This window comes from Bufo bufo, chromosome 6 (assembly GCF_905171765.1).
Source record: "Bufo bufo chromosome 6, aBufBuf1.1, whole genome shotgun sequence".
In the NCBI taxonomy this organism is placed as follows: Eukaryota; Metazoa; Chordata; class Amphibia; order Anura; family Bufonidae; genus Bufo; species Bufo bufo.
In genome coordinates this window covers 402454286-402468367 of record NC_053394.1, presented here as the reverse complement: position 1 = coordinate 402468367, position 14082 = coordinate 402454286, and the positions used below count along the sequence as shown (strand labels likewise).

At 45.1% G+C, this 14082-nt stretch overlaps 1 protein-coding gene across 1 annotated transcript in view; it reads left to right on the top strand.

Annotated features, from left to right (window-relative positions):
- Positions 1–14082, top strand: part of LOC121004480 (zinc finger protein OZF-like) — a 124237-nt gene that overhangs the window by 49807 nt on the left and 60348 nt on the right. The gene's annotated exons all lie outside the window — the stretch shown is intronic.

Here is a 14082-nt window from a genome sequence, read left to right as displayed (position 1 = left end):
TGAAGCCTTACAGGGGCATGATCAATGACTGTGGTGATCACCCCATATAGACTCCCTGATCACCCCCCTGTAAAGCTCCATTCAGATGTCCGCATGATTTTTACGGATGCACTGATAGATGGATCGGATCCGCAAAACGCATCCGGACGTCTGAATGAAGCCTTACAGGGGCATGATCAATGACTGTGGTTATCACCCCATATAGACTCCCTGATCACCCCCCTGTCATTGATTACACCCCTGTCATTGATCACCCCCCTGTAAAGCTCCATTCAGATGTCCGCATGATTTTTACGGATGCACTGATAGATGGATCGGATCCGCAAAACGCATACGGACGTCTGAATGAAGCCTTACAGGGGCATGATCAATGACTGTGGTTATCACCCCATATAGACTCCCTGATCACCCCCCTGTCATTGATTACACCCCTGTCATTGATCAACCCCCTGTAAAGCTCCATTCAGATGTCCGCATGATTTTTACGGATGCACTGATAGATGGATCGGATCCGCAAAACGCATCCGGATGTCTGAATGAAGCCTTACAGGGGCGTGATCAATGACTGTGGTGATCACCCCATATAGACTCCCTGATCACCCCCCTGTCATTGATTACACCCCTGTCATTGATCACCCCCCTGTAAAGCTCCATTCAGATGTCCGCATGATTTTTACGGATGCACTGATAGATGGATCGGATCCGCAAAACGCATCCGGACGTCTGAATGAAGCCTTACAGGGGCATGATCAATGACTGTGGTTATCACCCCATATAGACTCCCTGATCACCCCCCTGTCATTGATTACACCCCTGTCATTGATCACCCCCCTGTAAAGCTCCATTCAGATGTCCGCATGATTTTTACGGATGCACTGATAGATGGATCGGATCCGCAAAACGCATACGGACGTCTGAATGAAGCCTTACAGGGGCATGATCAATGACTGTGGTTATCACCCCATATAGACTCCCTGATCACCCCCCTGTCATTGATTACACCCCTGTCATTGATCAACCCCCTGTAAAGCTCCATTCAGATGTCCGCATGATTTTTACGGATGCACTGATAGATGGATCGGATCCGCAAAACGCATCCGGATGTCTGAATGAAGCCTTACAGGGGCGTGATCAATGACTGTGGTGATCACCCCATATAGACTCCCTGATCACCCCCCTGTCATTGATTACACCCCTGTCATTGATCACCCCCCTGTAAAGCTCCATTCAGATGTCCGCATGATTTTTACGGATGCACTGATAGATGGATCGGATCCGCAAAACGCATACGGACGTCTGAATGAAGCCTTACAGGGGCATGATCAATGACTGTGGTTATCACCCCATATAGACTCCCTGATCACCCCCCTGTCATTGATTACACCCCTGTCATTGATCAACCCCCTGTAAAGCTCCATTCAGATGTCCGCATGATTTTTACGGATGCACTGATAGATGGATCGGATCCGCAAAACGCATCCGGACGTCTGAATGAAGCCTTACAGGGGCGTGATCAATGACTGTGGTGATCACCCCATATAGACTCCCTGATCACCCCCCTGTCATTGATTACCCCCCTGTAAAGCTCCATTCAGACGTCCGCATGATTTTTACGGATCCACTGATAGATGCATCGGATCCGCAAAACGCATCCGGACGTCTGAATGAAGCCTTACAGGGGCATGATCAATGACTGTGGTGATCACCCCATATAGACTCCCTGATCACCCCCCTGTCATTGATTACCCCCCTGTAAAGCTCCATTCAGACGTCCGCATGATTTTTACGGATCCACTGATAGATGGATCGGATCCGCAAAACGCATCCGGACGTCTGAATGAAGCCTTACACGGGCGTGATCAATGACTGTGGTTATCACCCCATATAGACTCCCTGATCACCCCCCTGTCATTGATTACACCCCTGTCATTGATCACCCCTCTGTAAAGCTCCATTCAGATGTCCGCATGATTTTTACGGATGCACTGATAGATGGATCGGATCCGCAAAACGCATCCGGACGTCTGAATGAAGCCTTACAGGGGCATGATCAATGACTGTGGTTATCACCCCATATAGACTCCCTGATCACCCCCCTGTCATTGATCACCCCCCCTGTCATTGATCACCCCCCCTGTCATTGATCACCCCCCCTGTCATTGATCACCCCTCTGTAAGGCTCCATTCAGACATTTTTTTGGCCCAAGTTAGCGGAATTATTATTTTTTTTTCTTACAAAGTCTCATATTCCACTAACTTGTGTCAAAAAATAAAATCTCACATGAACTCACCATACCCCTCACGGAATCCAAATGCGTAAAATTTTTTAGACATTTATATTCCAGACTTCTTCTCACGCTTTAGGGCCCCTAGAATGCCAGGGCAGTATAAATACCCCACATGTGACCCCATTTCGGAAAGAAGACACCCCCAGGTATTCCGTGAGGGGCATATTGAGTCCATGAAAGATTGACATTTTTGTCCCAAGTTAGCGGAACAGGAGACTTTGTGAGAAAAAAATTAAAAATATCAATTTCCGCTAACTTGTGCCAAAAAAAAAAAAATTCTATGAACTCGCCATGCCCCTCATTGAATACCTTGGGGTGTCTTCTTTCCAAAATGGGGTCACATGTGGGGTATTTATACTGCCCTGGCATTCTAGGGGCCCCAAAGCGTGAGAAGAAGTCTGGTATCCAAATGTCTAAAAATGCCCTCCTAAAAGGAATTTGGGCACCTTTGCGCATCTAGGCTGCAAAAAAGTGTCACACATCTGGTATCGCCGTACTCAGGAGAAGTTGGGGAATGTGTTTTGGGGTGTCATTTTACATATACCCATGCTGGGTGAGAGAAATATCTTGGTCAAATGCCAACTTTGTATAAAAAAATGGGAAAAGTTGTCTTTTGTCAAGATATTTCTCTCACCCAGCAAGGGTATATGTAAAATGACACCCCAAAACACATTCCCCAACTTCTCCTGAATACGGCGATACCACATGTGTGACACTTTTTTGCAGCCTAGGTGGGCAAAGGGGCCCATATTCCAAAGAGCACCTTTAGGATTTCACAGGTCATTTACCTACTTACCACACATTAGGGCCCCTGGAAAATGCCAGGGCAGTATAACTACCCCACAAGTGACCCCATTTTGGAAAGAAGACACCCCAAGGTATTCCGTGAGGGGCATAGCGAGTTCCTAGAATTTTTTATTTTTTGTCACAAGTTAGTGGAAAATGCTGATTTTTTTTTTTTTTTCATACAAAGTCTCATATTCCACTAACTTGTGACAAAAAATAAAAACTTCCATGAACTCACTATGCCCATCAGCGAATACCTTGGGGTCTCTTCTTTCCAAAATGGGGTCACTTGTGGGGTAGTTATACTGCCCTGGCATTCTAGGGGCCCAAATGTGTGGTAAGGAGTTTGAAATCAAATTCTGTAAAAAATGACCTGTGAAATCCGAAAGGTGCTCTTTGGAATATGGGCCCCTTTGCCCACCTAGGCTGCAAAAAAGTGTCACACATCTGGTATCTCCGTACTCAGGAGAAGTTGGGGAATGTGTTTTGGGGTGTCATTTTACATATACCCATGCTGGGTGAGAGAAATATCTTGGCAAAAGACAACTTTTCCCATTTTTTTATACAAAGTTGGCATTTGACCAAGATATTTATCTCACCCAGCATGGGTATATGTAAAAAGACACCCCAAAACACATTCCTCAACTTCTCCTGAGTACGGAGATACCAGATGTGTGACACTTTTTTGCAGCCTAGGTGGGCAAAGGGGCCCATATTCCAAAGAGCACCTTTCGGATTTCACAGGTCATTTTTTAGAGAATTTGATTTCAAACTCCTTACCACACATTTGGGCCCCTAGAATGCCAGGGCAGTATAACTACCCCACAAGTGACCCCATTTTGGAAAGAAGAGACCCCAAGGTATTCGCTGATGGGCATAGTGAGTTCATGGAAGTTTTTATTTTTTGTCACAAGTTAGTGGAATATGAGACTTTGTATAAAAAAATAAAAAAAAATAAAAAATCATCATTTTCCACTAACTTGTGACAAAAAATAAAAAATTCTAGGAACTTGCCATGCCCCTCACGGAATACCTTGGGGTGTCTTCTTTCCAAAATGGGGTCACTTGTGGGGTAGTTATACTGCCCTGGCATTCTAGGGGCCCAAATGTGTGGTAAGGAGTTTGAAATCAAATTCTGTAAAAAATGACCTGTGAAATCCGAAAGGTGCTCTTTGGAATATGGGCCCCTTTGCCCACCTAGGCTGCAAAAAAGTGTCACACATCTGGTATCTCCGTACTCAGGAGAAGTTGGGGAATGTGTTTTTGGGTGTCATTTTACATATACCCATGCTGGGTGAGAGAAATATCTTGGCAAAAGACAACTTTTCCCATTTTTTTATACAAAGTTGGCATTTGACCAAGATATTTCTCTCACCCAGCATGGGTATATATAAAATGACACCCCAAAACACATTCCCCACCTTCTCCTGAGTACAGAGATACCAGATGTGTGACACTTTTTTGCAGCCTAGGTGGGCAAAGGGGCCCATATTCCAAAGAGCACCTTTCGGATTTCACAGGTCATTTTTTACAGAATTTGATTTCAAAATCCTTACCACACATTTCGGGCCCCTAGAATGCCAGGGCAGTATAACCACCCCACAAGTGACCCCATTTTGGAAAGAAGAGACCCCAAGGTATTTCGTGATGGGCATAGTGAGTTCATAGAAGTTTTTATTTTTTGTCACAAGTTAGTGGAATATGAGACTTTGTAAGAAAAGAAAAAAAAAAAGAAAAAATCATCATTTTCCACTAACTTGTGACAAAAAATAAAAAGTTCTATGAACTCACTATGCCCATCAGCGAATACCTTAGGGTGTGTACTTTCCGAAATGGGGTCATTTGTGGGGTGTTTGTACTGTCTGGCCATTGTAGAACCTCAGGAAACATGACAGGTGCTCAGAAAGTCAGAGCTGCTTCAAAAAGCGGAAATTCACATTTTTGTACCATAGTTTGTAAACGCTATAACTTTTACCCAAACCATTTTTTTTTTACCCAAACATTTTTTTTTTATCAAAGACATGTAGAACAATAAATTTAGAGCAAAATTTATATATGGATGTCATTTTTTTTGCAAAATTTTACAACTGAAAGTGAAAAATGTCATTTTTTTGCAAAAAAATCGTTAAATTTCGATTAATAACAAAAAAAGTTAAAATGTCAGCAGCAATGAAATACCACCAAATACCACCAAATGAAAGCTCTATTAGTGAGAAGAAAAGGAGGTAAAATTCATTTGGGTGGTAAGTTGCATGACCGAGCAATAAACGGTGAAAGTAGTGTAGTGCAGAAGTGTAAAAAGTGGCCTGGTCTTTCAGGGTGTTTAAGCACTGGGGGCTGAGGTGGTTAATTTGTGTTATGTAAAAACATTTTTTTAATGTATGTTATGTAAAAAAAAATCCAGTTTAATTGTACATCAAAGAAGAAGACGTGGAAAATCACATATTCTTAAAAATCTATATATCCATAGAAGCACCCATTTTCTTTTTTATACCTTTTTATGTGTGAATAGTACAAGAAAAAAATAACAGTCACAGTAAAATCACATAGTAGAGAATGGGAAAGCAATTTGTAGCTAGAGATGTCCCGAATAGTTCGCCGGCGAATAGTTCCCGGCGAACATAGCTTGTTCGCGTTCGCCGTGGCAGGCGAACATATGCGATGTTCGGTCCGCCCCCTATACATCATTATTGAGTAAACTTTGACCCTGTACCTCACAGTCAGCAGACACATTCCAGCCAATCAGCAGCAGACCCTCCCTCCCTCCCACCTCCTGGACAGCATCCATTTTAGATTCATTCAGAAGCTTCATTCTTAGTGAAAGGAGGAACAGTGTAGCTGCTGCTGATTTAATAGGGAAATCGATAGCTAGGCAAGTGTATTCAGTGTCCACTACAGTCCTGAAGGACTCATCTGATCTCTGCTGTAAGGACAGCACCCCAAAAAGCCCTTTTTAGGGTTAGAACATCAGTCTGTTTTTTGTTTTTTTTTCTGTGTAATCAAATTGCAGTTGCCTGCCTGCCAGCGTGTGTGTCAGGCTCACAGCCCTGCAAGTGCATAGTGTCACCAGCGCAACTCATATCTGGTGTCACATTCGATTACATTTAAAGAAAAACAACAATTTTGACTGAATAAATAGCAGTCAGTTACACACGTGTTTGTGTGTTTAAGGGCCAGTGCAGTGTGTCACTTCAGCGCCATTCATATCTGGTGTCACATTCGATTCCATTTAAAGAATAAAAAACAATTTTGGCTGAATAAATATCAGTCAGTTACACACACGTGTTTGTGTGTTTAAGGCCCAGTGCAGTGCATAGTGTCACTTTAGCGCCATTCATATCTGGTGTCACATTCGATTCCATTTAAATAAAAAAAACTATTTTGGCTGAATAAATAGCAGTCAGTTACACACGTGTTTGTGTGTTTAAGGCCCAGTGCAGTGCATAGTGTCACTTCAGCGCAACTCATATCTTGTGTCACAGTAGCTTGCACGCATAGTACAACTTAACTAATCTAAAAAAAATGACAGGCAGAGGCAGGCCACCCTGCAGGGGCCGTCATGGTCTTGGTGCTGTGATTCCCTTTGGCCCTAGTCTAATGCCCAGTGTTCAGAGGCCACGTACCCTGAACTCGAAAAGTTCTGAGGACATAGTTGACTGGCTAACACAGGACACCCAATCTTCTACAGCTTCCGCTCGGAACCTTGACGCACCATCCTCCTCCAGCTCAGCTTTGGCCACCTCTCAAGTTACCTCTCGCCCACCTGCCGCCACCACCAACGGTAGCACCACAGCCGCTTCACTTGATCTGTCAGAAAAGTTATTTACACATCAGTTGGAAGAAATAAGTGATGCGCAACCATTATTGCCAGAGGATGTAGATAACAGGGATATGTATGTCAGGCAGCATTACACACATGGACGTACGGTGTGATGATGATGTTGTACCTGCTGGTGCTTCCTTTGCTGAGTTGTCAGATACAAGTGAAGCGGTTGATGATGACGATGTGTCCGTTGATGTCACGTGGGTGCCCGCTCGAAGAGAAGAAGAACAGGGGGAAAGTTCTGATGGGGAGACAGAGAGGAGGAGGAGACGAGTTGGAAGCAGGGGGAGGTCGTCGCAAGCAGCTAGTGGCACAGTCAGACAGCATGCATCAGCACCTGGGGTCAGCCAGACAGCACGCCAATCAACGCATGCTGTTGCCACCACCAGAATGCCGTCATTGCAGAGCTCAGCAGTGTGGCATTTTTTTTGTGTGTCTGCCTCTGACAACAGCGATGCCATTTGCAACCTGTGCCAAAAGAAACTGAGTCGTGGGAAGTCCAACACCCACCTAGGTACAACTGCTTTGCGAAGGCACATGATCGCACATCACAAATGCCTATGGGATCAACACATGAGTACAAGCAGCACACAAACTCAAAGCCGCCATCCTCCTCCTGGTCCAGCATCTTCAGCCACGTCAACCACTGCTGTCCTCCTTGCCCCCTCTCAACCATCCGCCACTTCGTCTCTGGCCTTGAGCAGTCAAGGACAAGTTTGAGCGTAAGAAGCCAATGTCACAAAGTCACCCCCTTGCCCGGCGTCTGACAGCTGGCTTGTCTGAACTCTTAGCCTGCCAGCTTTTACCGTACAAGCTGGTGGAGTCTGAGGCCTTCAAAAAGTTTTTAGCTATTGGGACACCGCAGTGGAAGGTACCCGGCCGAAATTTCTTTGCACAAAAGGCAATCCCCAACCTGTACTCGATTGTGCAAAAGGAAGTAATGGCATGTCTGGCACACAGTGTTGGGGCAAGGGTCCATCTGACCACTGATACCTGGTCTGCAAAGCACAGTCAGGGCAGGTATATCGTGTACACTGCGCATTGGGTAAACCTGCTGACGGCTGCCAAGCATGGAATGCGTGGCTCTGCAGAGGAGTTGGTGACACCGCCACAACTTGCAGGCAGGCCTGCTGCCACCTCCTCTACTCCTCCTACTCCATCCTCTACCATAACCTCCTCGCTGAGTCCTCTTCTGCTGCTGTGTCTTGCTCCACATCAACAGCACCCCCCCAGCTCCCCAGGGGCTATTCCACATCCCCGATACGGCAGTGTCACGCTGTCTTGGGGTTGACTTGCCTGAAAGCAGAGAGTCACACCGGACCAGCACTCCTGTCCGCCCTGAACGCACAGGTGGATCAATGGCTGACTCCGCACCAACTGGAGATCAGCAAAGTGGTGTGTGACAAGGGAAGCAATTTGTTGGCGGCATTGAATTTGGGCAAGTTGACACATGTGCCGTGCATGGCACATGTGTGTAATCTGATCGTACAACGCTTTGTGCATAAGTACCCAGGCTTACAGGACGTCCTGAAGAAGGCCAGGAAGGTGTGTGGCCATTTCAGGCGTTCCTTCACGGCCATGGTGCACTTTTCAGATATTCAGCGGCGAAACAACATGCCAGTGAGGCGCTTGATTTGCGACAGCCCGACACGTAATTCAACACTCCTAATGTTCGACCGCCTGCTCCAACAAGAAAAAGCCGTCAACGAGTATTTGTATGACCGGGGTGCTAGGACAGCCTCTGCGGAGCTGGGAATTTTTTTGCCACGTTACTGGACGCTCATGTGCAATGCCTGTAGGCTAATGCGTCCTTTTGAGGAGGTGACAAACCTAGTCAGTCGCACCGAAGGCACCATCAGCGACATCATCCCATTAGTTTTCTTCCTGGAGCGTGCCCTGCGAAGAGTGCTGGATCAGACCGTAGATGAGCGTGAAGAGGAAGAGTTGTGGTCACCATCACCACCAGAAACAGCCTTATCAGCATCGCTTGCTGGACCTGCGGCAACGCTGGAAGAGGATTGTGAGGAAGAGGAGTCAGAGGAGGAATGTGGCTTTCAGGAGGAGGAGGAAGACCAACCACAACAGGCATCCCAGGGTGCTCGTTGTCACCTATCTGGTACCCGTGGTGTTGTACGTGGCTGGGGGGAAGAACATACCTTCAGTGAGATCACTGAGGACGAGGAACGGGACATGAGTAGCTCGGCATCCAACCTTGTGCAAATGGGGTCTTTCATGCTGTCATGCCTGTTGAGGGACCCTCGTATAAAAAGGCTGAAGGAGAACGACCTGTACTGGGTGTCCACGCTACTAGACCCCCGGTATAAGCAGAAAGTGCCTGAAATGTTACCGAATTACCGCAAGTCGGAAAGGATTCAGCAGTTCCAAAATAAATTAAAAAGTATGCTTTACACAGCATATAAGGGTGATGTCACAGCACAACGGGAATCTAACAGGGGAAGAGGTGAAAGTAATCCTCCTCCTCCCACGATCACGCCGGCAAGGACAGGACGCTTTACAGACGTGTTGTTGATGGAGGACATGCAGAGCTTTTTAAGTCCTACGCATCGCCACAGCCCTTCGGGGTCCACCCTCAGAGAACAACTCGACAGACAGGTAGCAGACTACCTCGCCTTAACTGCAGATATTGACACTCTGAGGAGCGATGAACCCCTTGACTACTGGGTGTGCAGGCTTTACCTGTGGCCTGAGCTATCCCAATTTGCGATAGAACTTCTGGTCTGCCCCGCTTCAAGTGTCCTGTCAGAAAGGACCTTCAGTGCAGCAGGAGGTATTGTCACTGAGAAGAGAAGTCGCCTAGGTCAAAAAAGTCTAGATTACCTCACCTTTATTAAGATGAATGAGGGATGGATCCCGAAGGGACTGACAGTGAGCGATACATTCGAATAAAAAAGGCCTGATGAGATGCCTTGGGCTAAAAATGGTCCACACGCTGCTGTATTTTATCTCTGAATGCCGGATGACTTGCGTGACTTATCCGCCACCAACTAGGGTTCAAGCCGCAATGTTTTAGGGCACTTTCTGCCTGGGAAACAAACATCAATTTTTCTGGCCGCTGCTACAGCAGCGGCTGCAACAATACCTAATTTTTCAGGCATATATACATGCCTAATTTTTCTGGCCTCTGGTGCTGCACTGTGGCTTCAAAAAACAAACAAAAAAAAAAAGGCACATACATGTGTCAATTCCCCTTCGTGATCGTTACCTTGTTGTGGTTAAGGGGCTTGCGTATCACAATGAAGCGACCACCTCTATGAGTGTGTTGGCAATGGCAATGTTGGCACACCCCAGATGATAAGGTCGTTGCTTCATTGTGAACAGACCAAAAGCGATCGGCTGGATAATTTTGCACAGAAAAAACATAAATTTTCTTTGTTATCATCTAAGGTGATCATTAAAGCCTACTAGGCCAACAATGGGCCCACACTGCAGAATCATTGTTTTCTGGGTCACTTAATTGTCACTGAACTACCTCAGCACGACCATAGGCTTTGAAAAACCCCCATCGCCTGCAATCTCCCAAACGTGCGCAGGAGCACAGTCATCACTACACCAAGATTGACGCATAGAGGAATAAAATTTATGTCATGAGTGTCTCAACTATTGACAACTCTTTGCGGTTGTCTAAAATCTATTCCATACACGTCCCCTGATAGGGGACGTAACAGGGATTAAACTGATAAGAATAGAACAACATAACACACCACAACTATCTGGCGGAACATTAGATTGCACGCGCAGTGCCCCAAATTTGAAGTAGGAGGACTGAGCAAGCATCTTTTTCCATCTCCCCGGTCCTAAAATCGATGCCATATACACGTCCCCTGATAGGGGACGTAACAGGGATTAAACTGATAGGAATAGTACTACTTAACACACCTTATAATAACGCAGAGAGAGGAGTCTGAAGAAGAGGAGTCAGAGGAGGAAGGTGGCAGACCAAATACAGCAGGAGTCCCAGGGGGCTTGTTGTCACCTTTCGGGGACCCTTGGTGTTGTACGTGGCTGGGTGGAGGAAGAAACCTTCAATGACATCAGTGAGGACAAGGAACGGGACATGGCTAGCTTGGTATCCAACCTTGTGCAAATGGGGAGTTTGCGGTTGTGCAAATGGACTGTTTGCAGTTGTTTGCGGTGCGTTAAACAGGGAGTTTGGTCTGTCACTGTGAAGCGGGCCTAACCCTTACACTACCTGATCGATACAACATCATACCTGATGTTTTAAAGCACGTTATTCCAAGCAATTTAGGAATGTTAGGTGATTTATGCCCTTTATGGATTAAAACCCGACTCTGCGTCAACTACGTAATTTTCCATGGGAGTTTTGCCATGGATCCCCCTCCGGCATGCCACAGTCCAGGTGTTAGTCCCATTGAAACAACTTTTCCATCACTATTGTGGCCAGAAAGAGTCCCTGTGGGTCTTAAAATTCGCCTGCCCATTGAAGTCAATGGCGGTTCGCCCGTTCGCGAATACTTGCGAAAACTCGAGTTCGCCGTTCGCGAACGGAAAATTTTATGCTTGCGACATCTCTATTTGTAGCTTGAAATGATTAAGAAATATATGTAATTACCAATAAATGACTTATCCCTCCCCCCAAAAAAACAAACATACATTGAATATACAGTGGAAATAAAAAGTCTACACTCCCCTTTTAAAATGCCAGGTTTTTGTCATATAAAATCAGACCAAGATAAATGATTTCAGATTTATTTCCACCTTCAATTTCAGAACGTTATTAATATTACCTATAATCTGTACAATTAAATTGAAAAACAAACTGAACTCTTTTAGGGTAGAAAAATAAAAATCTAAAATAATTTGGTTGCATAAATATGCACACCCTTAAACTAATAGTTTGTTAAATTACCCTTTGAATTTGACAGCATCCAGTCTTTTTCAGTAGCAGTCTATCATCATGGCACATCTAGACTTGGCAATCTTTGCCCACTGATCCATTCAAAAGTGCTCCAAATGTGTCACATTACGGGGGCATCTCCTATGTACAGGCCTCTTTAGATCAACCCACAGATTTGTAATTGGATTCAGGTCTGGGCCATTCCAAAACCTTGATCATCTTCTGGCAAAGCCATTCTTTTGTTCATGTGGAGGTTTGCTTTGGGTCATCGTTGTGCTGAAAGGAGAAATTCTGCTTCCTCTTTTGGCAGAAGCTTGTATTTTTTATTTATTTTTTTCAAAATTGACTGATATTTGGAACTGTTCATAATTCCTTTCACCTTGGCTAGAGCCCCAGTTCTGGCTGCAGAAAAACAGTCCCAAACCATAATGCTGCATCCACCATGATTCACTGTGGGAATGGTGTTCTTTTTGTCATACGCAGTGTTGTATTTTCACCAACCTTGGTCTTGGCCTCATCAGACCAGAACACATTTTCTCACATGCTTTTGTTAGACTTGATGTAGATTTTAGCCATAGAAACATAGAATGTGTCGGCAGATAATAACCATTTGGCCCATCTAGTCTGAATACTATGAATAGCCCTTGGCCCTATGAAGGATGGCCTTATGCCTATCCCATGCATGCCTCAACTCATTCACTGCATTTACAGCTACCACTTCTGCAGGAAGGCTATTCCATGCATCCACTACTCTCTCAGTAAAGTAATACTTCCTGATATTACTTTTAAACCTTTGCCCCTCTAATTTAAAACTATATCCTCTTGTAGCAGTTTTTCTTTATAAGAAAAGGCTTTCACCCTGGCACCCTACACCACATCCCAGACATATAAAGAACACGGGAGAATGCAGTACACAACTAGTACCTGTCATACATTCCTGCAGCTCCTTTAATGTTGTTAAAAGGCCTCTTGGCAGCCTCTTAGACCAATATTCTTCTGGTCTTTTTCAAAAAATTTTAAGGGAAGTCTACTTCTTGATGACCATCTTCACTGTGTTCCATGCCTTGGAAATGTTTTTGTACCCTTCTCCTGACAGATACCCTTCACCAATGAGATCCAATACTCTAACATATAAAGAAGGAGAAAGGAGGTATAAGAAATTAAGCCAAGAGACAAAGTTGTAAAGAGTTGGATAACACGTGCATTGTGGCACAAAAGGGCCGTGCAGTACACGGGACAGAACACCAAGAAATGGATGATTTTCTTTGATATTTGTGAGTGCTAGAAAAATTGTTGGAGTTAGACGTTGACAAGAGAAGGATTCCAAGATCAAGATGCCCATGTTTTACAGTACCAGATCCAAGAAGATCAGAAGTGAAGAAGACCTCTGTGAAAGACACTTCTTGTTAGTCCAACATAGTTTTTATGATTTTTTTTTCTTTTAGAAATCCAATGGTTTTAAAGTGTTGTTTTGTTAAATTACTAGGGGCTATCTTATGTTATTTCAAATAGGTAATGATATTACTAAAACTAAGCTGTACTTTACTACATTTAAAGACAGATGGAAATTAATTAAATTGGAAGAACCAGAGGTGGAATGTGTTGTAAGGGTATTTTACATAATTAAAGGGGTTATCCAACATCATAAAACAGCCCCCCATGCGCCGGGCACCTCATAGGGAATATACTTAACCCGCGCCTATCCTGGTCCCCGCACCGCCGCTGCATCCCTCTGTACACGGATATAAACATCCGGTGTTGGGGAGGAGCAGCCAATGGCAGACTGGGACAAGCCTCCATAGCGTCACCTGCGATGCAAGTGAGGCTCGTCCCTGTCCCTGCCTGCCATTGGCTGCTCTCCCCCGACACTGGATGTTTTCATCCGTGTACAGGGAGAAGCAGCAGCAGCGGTGTGGGGACCAGGAGCGGCACAGGGAGAGGGGTAGGTATATTCCCTCTGAGGGGCCCGGGACATGGGGGGGCTGTTGTATGATGTTGGATAACCCCTTTAAGTACTGAATCGTTCTGCCCCCTTTAATTATTATCACTTTCTATATTCTTTGTAATGATATTCTTCATAATGAAGTGAGTTAGGGATAGTTAGATAACATATACGAAGACCCCTATTGTGCTGAAAAGGCTGCATTCCTGGGTGATTATTTCAGAAACCTGCGTGCTGCGCACTGGACATCCTTAGGAGGAGGGGCTGAAAGGTATAAACCTTTGTGCACAAACACAAATAACGGGAACTCCATTGAGAACATCTTCCAGGTATGATGTTGTAGGTCAATATGTGTCTCTTGTACTCT